Here is an 11482-nt window from a genome sequence, read left to right as displayed (position 1 = left end):
TAACTTTCAGCAAAGAGGAAGCTGGTCTCAAAATGGTACAGTTATATTTTTGAAAACACATTAGTAAATCTTCTTAGGTATAGAAACTCAAATAATCACTTAATTATCCAAAAGCCATGATTCCATCAAGACAAATTAAAACAACATCAAGGTCAGTCCTGGATAACAGTTGTCTCAGCATTATCAAAATGTGTAAATGAATGTCTCTAAGAGACATACAAAATTTAGGAACAATAATAGTTGTATAACTATACTTGCTGAATTTGACTATATTTGGTCATCTAAAGAAAAACATGCTTTTCCAGTGAGAAAAACATGTTTCCTTATTTTATGTATTGCCATCATTTGACTCAGTAGACCATCCAACTATTGTTACAATCTCTGATTATGTCCCCAAGTCCTTATCTTCTGGATTTATTATTATTGAGATGGAGCCTTGCTCTGTCACCCAGGCTGGAGTACAGTGGTGCGATCTTGGCTCACTGCAACCTCTGCCTCCAGGTTTCAAGCAATTCTTCTGCCTCAGCCTCCTGAGTAGCTGGGACTACAGGCAAATGCTGCCACGCCCAGCTAATTTTTTTGTATTTTAGTAGAGATGGGGTTTCACCGTGTTGCCCAGACTGGTCTCTAACTCCTGAGCTCAGACAATCTGCCGGCCTTGGCCTCCCAAAATGCTGGGATTACAGGCATGAGCCACCAAGCCCAGCCTTCTGGATCATTTTTAAAAAATACCTCCCTAAGTATCAGATGAAGGCATTTTGGCAGATAAAATCCCCAGCCCAACTGACATGGAACTACATGTTTCAACTTCATTCTTAAACTTAGGTAATGAGAATCAGATTTTAGATAAAACAGCTGTGTGCTCCCTTCATAAGAGATAAACTCCTATCGAAGCCATCTTCAATATTGTTTTATCACCACATTGTAGGGTTGATTTTAATAAGCTAGAACCTGGCTGGCCAATTGTTTTCAGAAAGGACAGCTTATTAACTAAATCTAACCCCAAATCATTTTTGCACTCCCCAATCAAAGGGATAGTATTAAGTGGCTCCTGGAAGGCAGTGAAGCTTCAGTGCATTTAAAATGAAATACTATACAACCACCATGTTGAGACAGATAACGTCTTCTCAAAAACTTTTAGGCTAAAACCACCTCATTCATATGTTATGCTGTATATTTCTGAGTTTTCTGATGAATTCTTATTGGAACACTGGAACATATCTAAAGTTGCTTGCTGCAGCAAATTCAGTCCTGATTTTCCTTGAGTTCACTGTGCAAAAATGGATTCGCTCTTCATTGACACCAGAATACCAAAAGAGGATCTTGAACTTTCACAATAAATCGTCAATATTTTTACATACAAAGGAATTAACTAAAGTGTTCAGGCCTCTTTTTTTTTTTTTTTTTTCCCTTAAGTCTCTTTTAAACTATCACAATACCTGTATTTAGACACTTGCGTGTACAGGAAGCTTCAATTCTTATCCAAATCTTGATTGAGCCAATTGTATTTGATGGGATAATTTAGAGAACATACTATCATACTTTTCCCTAACACATTCTCATATACCAAATATAGAAAAAGCACGGGCTACATTGTTCCAAAAAGATTTGAATTGAATTCCCAGCTCTGCCACTTTGAGTAACTTAATCTATTTCTTTGAACCCAGTTTCTTCACCTGTTAAAGATAACAATATCTACCTTGCAAAATGCTCAAATAATTTACATTTATATATGTAAAGTGCCATTTATTAACAGCACAAAAAAATGGAAGTGGGTTTTTTTTTTTTGGTCACTGAATCTGTGTAGGTGGACTGTCCTTACTTTAGTCCCCTGTAGAAACAATGTCACAGTACCAAGATAAATGCCCTCAGTTCTTTACTAAGGTCATAAATAAGGACCAACTATATGAAGAATATTCTGCATAAATTTTGGCAAAAGAATATTCTGCATAATTTTTGGCAAAACTGCCACTTAAAGCCACTACACATACCTTACGAGACCTTAATAATTTTCCCTGGAGCAAGCTAGGTGTGGTGTCTCATACCTATAATTCCAGCTACTTGGGAGGCTGAGGCAGGAGGATCACTTGAGTTTAAGGAGTTTAAGTCTGCAGGAAGCTATGATCGTGCCACCATACTGCAGGCTGGGTGACAGAGTGAGACCCCCATCTTTAAAATAATAGTAATAATAATAATTTTCCATGCAGTCAGGATACATGAAACAATCTCCTCCACTGATGCATTTTCTGCTCTTTCATCACACGGAGTGATGCATGTAGTTCATCCTAACCCCCTTTGTGACTAGTCCATATAGAGCAACTTCTTTCTCTGTAGAGTTTTGTTTTACTACATTCTCCAGTAAGTGCTGGGGAGGTTCTGTTCCTCTCCTTAACTTCTTCTGGCACCCAGCATTGTTTGGCTTGTGGCTATGTCACTCCAATCTCTGCTCCCATTGTCACATTGCCTTTTCATCTTCTGTAGTCAAGTCTCCCTCTTCTTCCCTCTTATAAGGACACTTGAAATTATATTTAGGGCCTACTTGGATAATCCATGATAATATTCCCATTTAAAATCCCTAACTTGACAAAAGAGGGGTGGAGCCAAGATGGCCGAATAGGAATAGCTCCAGTCTACAGCTCCCAGAATGAGCGATGCAGAAGACAGGTGATTTCTGCATTTCCAACTGAGGTACTGGGTTCATCTCACTGGGGAGTGTCAAAAAGTGGGTGCAGGACAGTGGGTGCAGCGCACCGAGTGTGAGCCAAAGCAGGGCGAGGCATTGCCTCACCAGGGAAGCACAAGGAGTCAGGGAATTCCCCTTCCTAGTCAAAGAAAGGGGTGACAGATGGCACCTGGAAAATCAGGTCACTCCCACCCTAATACTGTGCTTTTCCAACAGTCTTAGCAAATAGCACACCAGGAGATTATATACCACACCTGGCTCAGAGGATCCTACGCCCACGGAGCTGCGCTTATTGCTGGCACAGCAGTCTGAAATCAAACTGCAAGGTGGCAGTGAGGCTGGGGGAGGGGCACCCGCCATTGCCGAGGCTTTAGTAGGTAAACAAAGTGGCTGGAAAGCATGAACTGGGTGGAGCCCATTGCAGCTCAAGGGGGCCTGCCTGCCTCTGTAGACTCCACCTCTGGGGGCAGGGCATAGCCAAACAAAAGGCAGCAGAATCCTCTGCAGACTTAAATGTCCCTGTCTGACAGCTTTGAAGAGAGTAGTGGTTCTCCCAGCATGCAGCTGGAGATCTGAGAACGGACAGACTGCCTCCTCAAGTGGGTCCCTGACCCCTGAGTAGCCTAACTGGGAGGCATCCCCAAGTAGGGGCAGACTGACATCTCACATGGCTGGGTACTCCTCTGAGACAAAACTTCAAGAGGAACGATCAAGCAGCAACATTTGCTGCTTACCAGTATCCGCTGTTCTGCAGCCTCTGCTGCTGATACCCAGGCAAACAGGGTCTGGAGTGGACCTCCAGCAAACTCCAACAGACCTGCAGCTGAGGGTTCTGACTGTTAGAAGGAAAACTAACAAACAGAAAGGACATCCACAACAAAACCCCATCTGTATGTCACCATTGTCAAAGACCAAAGGTAGATAAAACCACAAAGATGGGGGAAAAAACAGAGCAGAAAAACTGGAAAGTCTAAAAATCAGAGCACTTCTCCTCCTCCAAAGGAACACAACTCCTCACCAGCAACGGAACAAAGCTGGACAGAACATGACTTTGACGAGGTGAGAGAAGAAGGCTTCAGATGATCAAACTACTCCGAGCTAAAGGAGGAAGTTCAAACCCATGGCAAAGAAATTAAAAACCTTGAAAAAAAATTAGACAAATGGCTAACTAGAATAACCAATGCAGGGAAGTCCTTAAAGGACCTGATGGAGCTGAAAACCAGGGCACGAGAACTACGTGATGAATGCACAAGCCTCAGTAGCCGATTCGATCAACTGGAAGAAAGAGTATCAGTGATGGAAGATCAAATGAATGAAATGAAGTGAGAAGAGAAGTTTAGAGAAAAAAGAATAAAAAGAAATGAACAAAGCCTCCAAGAAATATGGGACTATGTGAAAAGACCAAATCTACATCTGATTGGTGTACCTGAAAGTGATGGAGAGAATGGAACCAAGTTGGAAAACACTCTGCAGGATATTATCCAGGAGAACTTCCCCAATCTAGGAAGGCAGGCCAACATTCCAATTCAGGAAATACAGAGAACGCCACAAAGATACTCCTCGAGAAGAGCAACTCCAAGACACATAACTGTCAGATTCACCAAAGTTGAAATGAACGAAAAAATGTTAAGGGCAGCTAGAGAGAAAGGTCGGGTTACCCAAAAAGCGAAGCCCATCAGACTAACAGCTGATCTCTTGGCAGAAACTCTGCAAGCCAGAAGAGAGTGGGGGCCAATATTCAACATTCTTAAAGAAAAGAATTTTCAACCCAGAATTTCATATTCAGCTAAACTAAGCTTCATAAGTGAAGGAGAAATAAAATACTTTACAGACAAGAAAATGCTGAGAGATTTTGTTACCACCAGGCCTGCCCTACAAGAGCTCCTGAAGGAAGCACTAAACATGGAAAGGAACAACCAGTACTAGCCACCGCAAAAACATGCCAAATTGTAAAGTCCATCAAGGCTAGGAAGAAACTGCATCAACTAACGAGCAAAATAACCAGCTAACATCATAATGTTCACACATAACAATATTAACCTTAAATGTAAATGGGCTAAATGCTCCAATTAAAAGACACAGACTGGCAAATTGGATAAAGAGTCAAGACCCGTCAGTGTGCTGTATTCAGGAAACCCATCTCACATGCAGAGGCACACATAGGCTTAAAATAAAGGGATGGAGGAAGATCCACCAAACAAATGGAATACAAAAAAAGGCAGGGGTTGCAATCCTAGTGTCTGATAAAACAGACTTTAAACCAACAAAGATCAAAAGAGACAAAGAAGGCCATTACATAATGGTAAAGGGATCAATTCAACAAGAAGAACTAACTATCCTAAATATATATGCACCCAATACAGGAGCACCCAGATTCATAAAGCAAGTCCTTAGATACCTAGAAAGAGACTTAGACTCCCACACAATAATAATGGGAGACTTTAATACCCCACTGTCAACATTAGACAGATCAAGGAGACAGAAAGTTAAGAAGGATATCCAGGAATTGAACTCAGCTCTGCACCAAGCAGACCTAACAGATATCTGCAGAACTCTCCACCCCAAATCAACAGAATATACATTCTTCTCAGCACCACACCATACCTATTCCAAAACTGACCACATACTTGGAAGTAAAGCACTCCTCAGCAAATGTAAAAGAGCAGAAATTATAACAAACTGTCTCTCAGACCACAGTGCAATCAAACTGGAACTCAGCATTAAGAAACTCACTCAAAAGTGCTCAACTACATGGAAAGTGAACAAACTGCTCCTGAATGACTACTGGGTACATAACGAAAGGAAGGCAGAAATAAAGATGTTCTTTGAAACCAATGAGAAAAAAGACACAACATATCAGAATCTCTGGGACACATTCAAAGCAGTGTGTAGAGGGAAATTTATAGCACTAAATGCCCAAAAGAGAAAGCAGGAAAGATCTAAAATTGACACCCTAACATCACAATTAAAAGAACTAGAGAAGCAAGAGCAAACACATTCAAAAGCTAGCAGAAGGCAAGAAATAACTAAGATCAGAGCAGAACTGAAGGAAATAGAGACACAAAAAACCCTTCAAAAAATCAATGAATCCAGGAGCTGGGTTTTTGAAAGATCAACAAAATTGATAGACCACTAGCAAGACTAATAGAGAAGAAAAGAGAGAAGAATCAAATAGATGCAATAAAAAATGATAAAGGGGATATCACCACTGATCTCACAGAAATACAAACTATCATCAGAGAATACTATAAATACCTCTACGCAAATAAACTAGAAAATCTAGAAGAAATGGATAAATTCCTCAACACATACACTCTCCCAAGACTAAACCAGGAAAAAGTTGAATCTCTGAATAGACCAATAACAGGCTCTGAAATTGAGGCAATAATTAATAGCTTACTAAGCAAAAAAAGTCCAGGACCAGATGGATTCACAGCCAAATTCTACCAGAGGTACAAGGAGGAACTGGTACCATTCTTCTGAAACTATTCTAATCAATAGGAAAAGAGGGAATCCTCAACTCATTTTATGAGGCCAGCATCATCCTGATACCAAAGCCTGGCAGAGACACAACAAAAAAAGAATTTTAGACCAATATCCCTGATGAATATCAACACAAAAATCCTCAATAAAATACTGGCAAACTGAATCCAGGAGCACATCAAAAAGCTTATCCAACATGATCAAGTGGGCTTCATCCCTGGGATGCAAGGCTGGTTCAACATAGACAAATCAATAAACGTAATCCAGCATAGAAACAGAACCAATGACAAAAATCATATGATTATCTCAATAGATGCAGAAAAGGCCTTTGACAAAATGCAACAACACTTCATGCTAAAAACTCTCAATAAATTAGATATTGATGGGACGTATCTCAAAATAATAAGAGCTATCTGTGACAAACCCACAGCCAATATCATATCTAATGGGCAAAAACTGGAAGCATTTCCTTTGAAAACTGGCACAAGACAGGGATGTGCTCTCTCACCACTCCTATTCAACATAGTGTTGGAAGTTCTGGCCAGGGCAATCAGGCAGGAGAAGGAAATAAAGGGTATTCAATTAGGAAAAGAGGAAGTCAAATTGACCCATGTTTGCAGATGACATGATTGTATATCTAGAAAATCCCATTGTCTGAGCCCAAAATCTCCTTAAGCTGATAAGCAACTTCAGCAAAGTCTCAGGATACAAAATCAGTGTGCAAAAATCACAAGCATTCTTGTACACCAATAACAGACAAACAGAGAGCCAAATCATGAGTGAACTCCCATTCACATTTGCTTCAAAGAGAATAAAATACCTAGGAATCCAACTTACAAGGGACGTGAAGGACCTCTTCAAGAAGAACTACAAACCACTGCTCAATGAAATAAAAGAGGATACAAAGAAATTGAAGAACATTCCATGCTCATGGGTAGGAAGAATCAATATCATGAAAATGGCCATACTGCCAAAGGTAATTTATAGATTCAATGCCATCCCCATCAAGCTACTAATGACTTTCTTCACAGAATTGGAAAAAACTACTTTAAAGTTCATATGGAACCAAAAAACAGCCTGCATTGCCAGGTCAATCCTAAGCCAAAAGAACAAAGTTGGAGGCATCATGCTACCTGACTTCAATCTATATTACAAGGCTACAGTAACCAAAACAGCATGGTACTGGTACCAAGACAGAGATATAGACCAATGGAATAGAAAAGAGCCCTCAGAAATAATGCCACATATCTACAACCATCTGATCTTTGACAAAGCTGAAAAAAACAAGAAATGGGGAAAGGATTCCCTATTTAATCAATGGTGCTGGGAAAACTGGCTAGTCATATGTAGAAAGCTGAAACTGGATCCTTCCTTACACCTTATACAAAAATTAATTCAAGATGGATTAAAGACTTAAATGTTAGACCTAAAACCATAAAAACCCTAGAAGAAAACCTAGGCATTACCATTCAGGACATAGGCATGGGCAAGGACTTCATGTCTAAAACACCAAAAGCAATGGCAACAAAAGCCAAAATTGACAAATGGGATCTAATTAAACTCAAGAGCTTCTGCACAGCAAAAGAAACTACCATCAGAGTGAATAGGCAACCTACAGAATGGGAGAAAATTTTTGCAATCTACTCATCTGACAAAGGGCTAATATCCAGAATCCACAATGAACTCAAACAAATTTACAAGATAAAAACAAACAACCCCATCAAAAAGTGGGCAAAGGATATGAACAGACACTTCTCAAAAGAAAACATTTATGCAGCCAAAAGACACATGAAAAAATGCTCATCATCACTGGCCATCAGAAAAATGCAAATCAAAACCACAATGAGATACCATCTCATACCAGTTAGAATGGCGATCATTAAAAAGTCAGAAAACAACAGGTGCTGGAGAGGATGTGGAGAAATAGGAACACTTTTACACTGTTGGTGGGACTGTAAACTAGTTCAACCATTGTGGAAGTCAGTGTGGTGATTCCTCAGGGATCTAAAACTAGAAATACCATTTGACCCAGCCATCCCATTACTGGGTATATACCCAAAGGACTATAAATCATGCTGCTATAAAGACACATGCACATGTATGTTTATTGTGGCACTATTCACAATAGCAAAGACTTGGAACCAACCCAAATGTCCAACAATGATAGACTGGATTAAGAAAATGTGGCACATATACACCATGGAATACTATGCAGCCATAAAAAATGATGAGTTCATGTCCTTTGTAGGGACATGGATGAAGCTGGAAACCATCATTCTCAGCAAACTATTGCAAGAATAAAAAACCAAACACCACATGTTCTCACTCATAGGTGGGAATTGAACAATGAGAACACATGGACACAGGAAGGGGAACATCACACACTGGGGCCTGTTGTGGGGTGGTGGCAGGGGGGATAGCATTAGGAGATATACCTAATGTTAAATGACAAGTTAATGGGTGCAGCACACCAACATGGCACATGTATACATATGTAACTAACCTGCACATTGTGCACATGTACCCTAAAACTTAAAGTATAATAATAATAAAAAAGACACAAAAGAGTAAATAAAAAGGTCTGAAAGGCTAGGAAAAAAATCGTTAACTTAATCAAATCCACAAAGTCCCTCTTGCTATATTAATAACATTCCTAGGCTCCGGGAATTAGGACCTAAATATCTTTGGGGCCACTACTCAGCCTACCATGGAAAGTGTAAGCTCTATCTAAAATCATATAGAAATGAAAAAAATGTAAAACAGTTAAAACAATCTTGAGACAGAAGAAGAACCAAGTTGGAGCATTTATGCCACCTAGTGAAGGATAGATAAACAGACCAATGAAACTGTAAGAAAACAATACTTCCCTAAATTTCTCAGTGCTCTTATAAAAAACCCTGGCATCCTGAGCCATGGAAACATATATATCCTATAATGTTAGGGAATATTTGCTTTTATTTCTCCTAAAAATGTTTTCACATATCATAAGAATTAGATCTATAGCTATTTTTTTAAGCTTCTCTTATCACCAACAAAACCAAACAGTTATGTCTCTGGATAGGCACCTAGATTAGCTTTAGCTCTGAAGGTGCTGAGAAGACTGGATTCCTGTCTTCCTTGGATATCTGTTAATACATTACAAATAATCTAAGTTTCTGCATAAATGGTGATATGGTTTGGCTGTGTCCCCACACAAATCTCATTTTGAATTCCCACATGTTGTGGGAGGGACCCGATGGGAGGCAATTGAATCATGAGGGTAGGTCTTTCCCATGCTGTTCTCATGATAGTGAATAAGTCTCATGAGATCTGATGGTTTTATAAGGGTGTTTCCCTGCACAAGCTCTCTTCGCTTGTCTGCCGCCATGTGAGACGTGCCTTTCACCTTTCGCCATGATTGTGAGGCCTCCCCAGCCATGTGGAACTGTGAGTCCATTAAAGCTCCTTCTTTTGTAAATTGCCCAATCTCGGGTATGTCTTTATCAGCAGTGTGAAAACATACTAATACAAATGGCATTGAATTTTCCGATCCTACTTAAATAAAAAGTGATTCTTCTTAGAAAAGAAAAGAAAAGATTGAAATCTTTCTTCCCATCTCTTGGCCTATAGAACATTGATAATCAAACTTTAATGCATTTAAGGTTCACTCACGAATTCTTAAACTTAACCCATAGACATTTATATACAGTAGGTCTGGGAAGGGCCCAGAAATCTGCTATTTAACAAACATCCCAAGAGTTTCTGATGCAGGTGGTCCAGTGACCACTCTTTGATGAACATGGCCATAGAAAAATGTTGACTCCCCAGAGAAAATGATGATTCAAAGTACGTGGTTAAAGAGACAAAGAGCAATTTACAAACATCACACAGGAAATCAAAGTCTTCCATACAAGTCATTTAACAACGTGAAATATACCCGACACTCAAAACGATTCAAAATGAATTAAAGTATTGTACTATTACACCTAGTGATTAATGGATCTATGAGGTGGACTCAGGAGTGATATCACCAGTTTAGGAGAGAAATAATAAACTCAGATATTAGTAGTATATACTAAAATTTTTGGAACCTTAGAGAACTCTTGTCCCAGTGGCCTTTCTAAAACCTTTTTCACTTCAGTTTCAAATTACCGAACTTCTCAATTAGGAAAACAACTGCTATTTGTTGTTTTCACTAGATTATCTCAGGCAAGTTTTTCACTTGGGTAACAGAGTTCATGCCAGGTGATTGTCATGGTTTTGCAGAAATGTAATATGTTTGGAAATAAATTGTGCACAGTTGCTCAATCCAACTAACCTTCTAAGCCATTTTAGTTTCTCTCGGAAATGCATATATTTGAGTTTTCAAAACTGCCTCTTCCTATGAATATATAAGGTTTTCCCTTTGGTCTGATATGACAGATAACTGCAGAATTTTATTAAAAATGCAACAAAGTCAGCAAAAATAGTGTTCAATTTCTTCTGTCAATGCCAATATTGTGCACTCATTTAAAGCCTTTTTAGCCTCAGAACATTGGGGTTTTACTGTATCATTAAATAATTGTTTGTGGCAGGATAAAAATATCAGTCTTGTTAGTATGATGATAATACTTAACGTCAAAAATAGTCCTGTGTGTTGGTAATTAGAACAAGATCAATAGTTTTACTTAGCTTACTTTGGAAATGCCAGGGACTTTATTCCTGGAAGCTATTCACTACATCTTCATGATGGCAGAACATATGTATATTCAGCATAAAAGTCAATTAAGTACATGGTAAATAAATACACCTTTGATTTGTCAATTAAAAATGAATTAAAATTAAAATGCATTTGCAATTGGAAAAACGAAAAATTTTACTGATTTGTCTGCTTTTTATACTTTTGCACCAATTATTTGTTTGTGTACCCTTAACTTTTCATGGTAGGATTTAAAATAGCAAGTAAGTACAATATATTAAATGTAAGCAGTTCTTCACCTGATATAGCAGCCTGAACATTTAAGTATAGTTAGATTTTTTTTTGCTATTGTTGATTATTAAAACAAACAAAGTTCCTTCACAGTAAAAGAATAACAGTTGTCATTTATTGAGCAATTAATATGTGGCAGGAACTATGCTAAATATTTTATCTATAAAAGCTTATTTATTTATTTATTTTTTTTTTGAGATGGAGTCCTGCTCTATTGCCCAGGCTGGAGTTCAATGGTGCCATCTTGGCTCATTGCAACCTCCGCCTCCCAGGTTCAAGCGATTCTCCTGCCTTAGCCTCCCAGGTAGCCTCCAAGGGTTACAGGTGCACACCACCATGCCCAGCTAATTTTTTTTATTTTTAGTAGA

This window comes from Pongo pygmaeus, chromosome 3 (assembly GCF_028885625.2).
Source record: "Pongo pygmaeus isolate AG05252 chromosome 3, NHGRI_mPonPyg2-v2.0_pri, whole genome shotgun sequence".
NCBI classification, from domain to species: domain Eukaryota; kingdom Metazoa; phylum Chordata; class Mammalia; order Primates; family Hominidae; genus Pongo; species Pongo pygmaeus.
The sequence above is the reverse complement of the archived record's forward strand: the minus strand, read 5'-3'. Positions refer to the sequence as shown.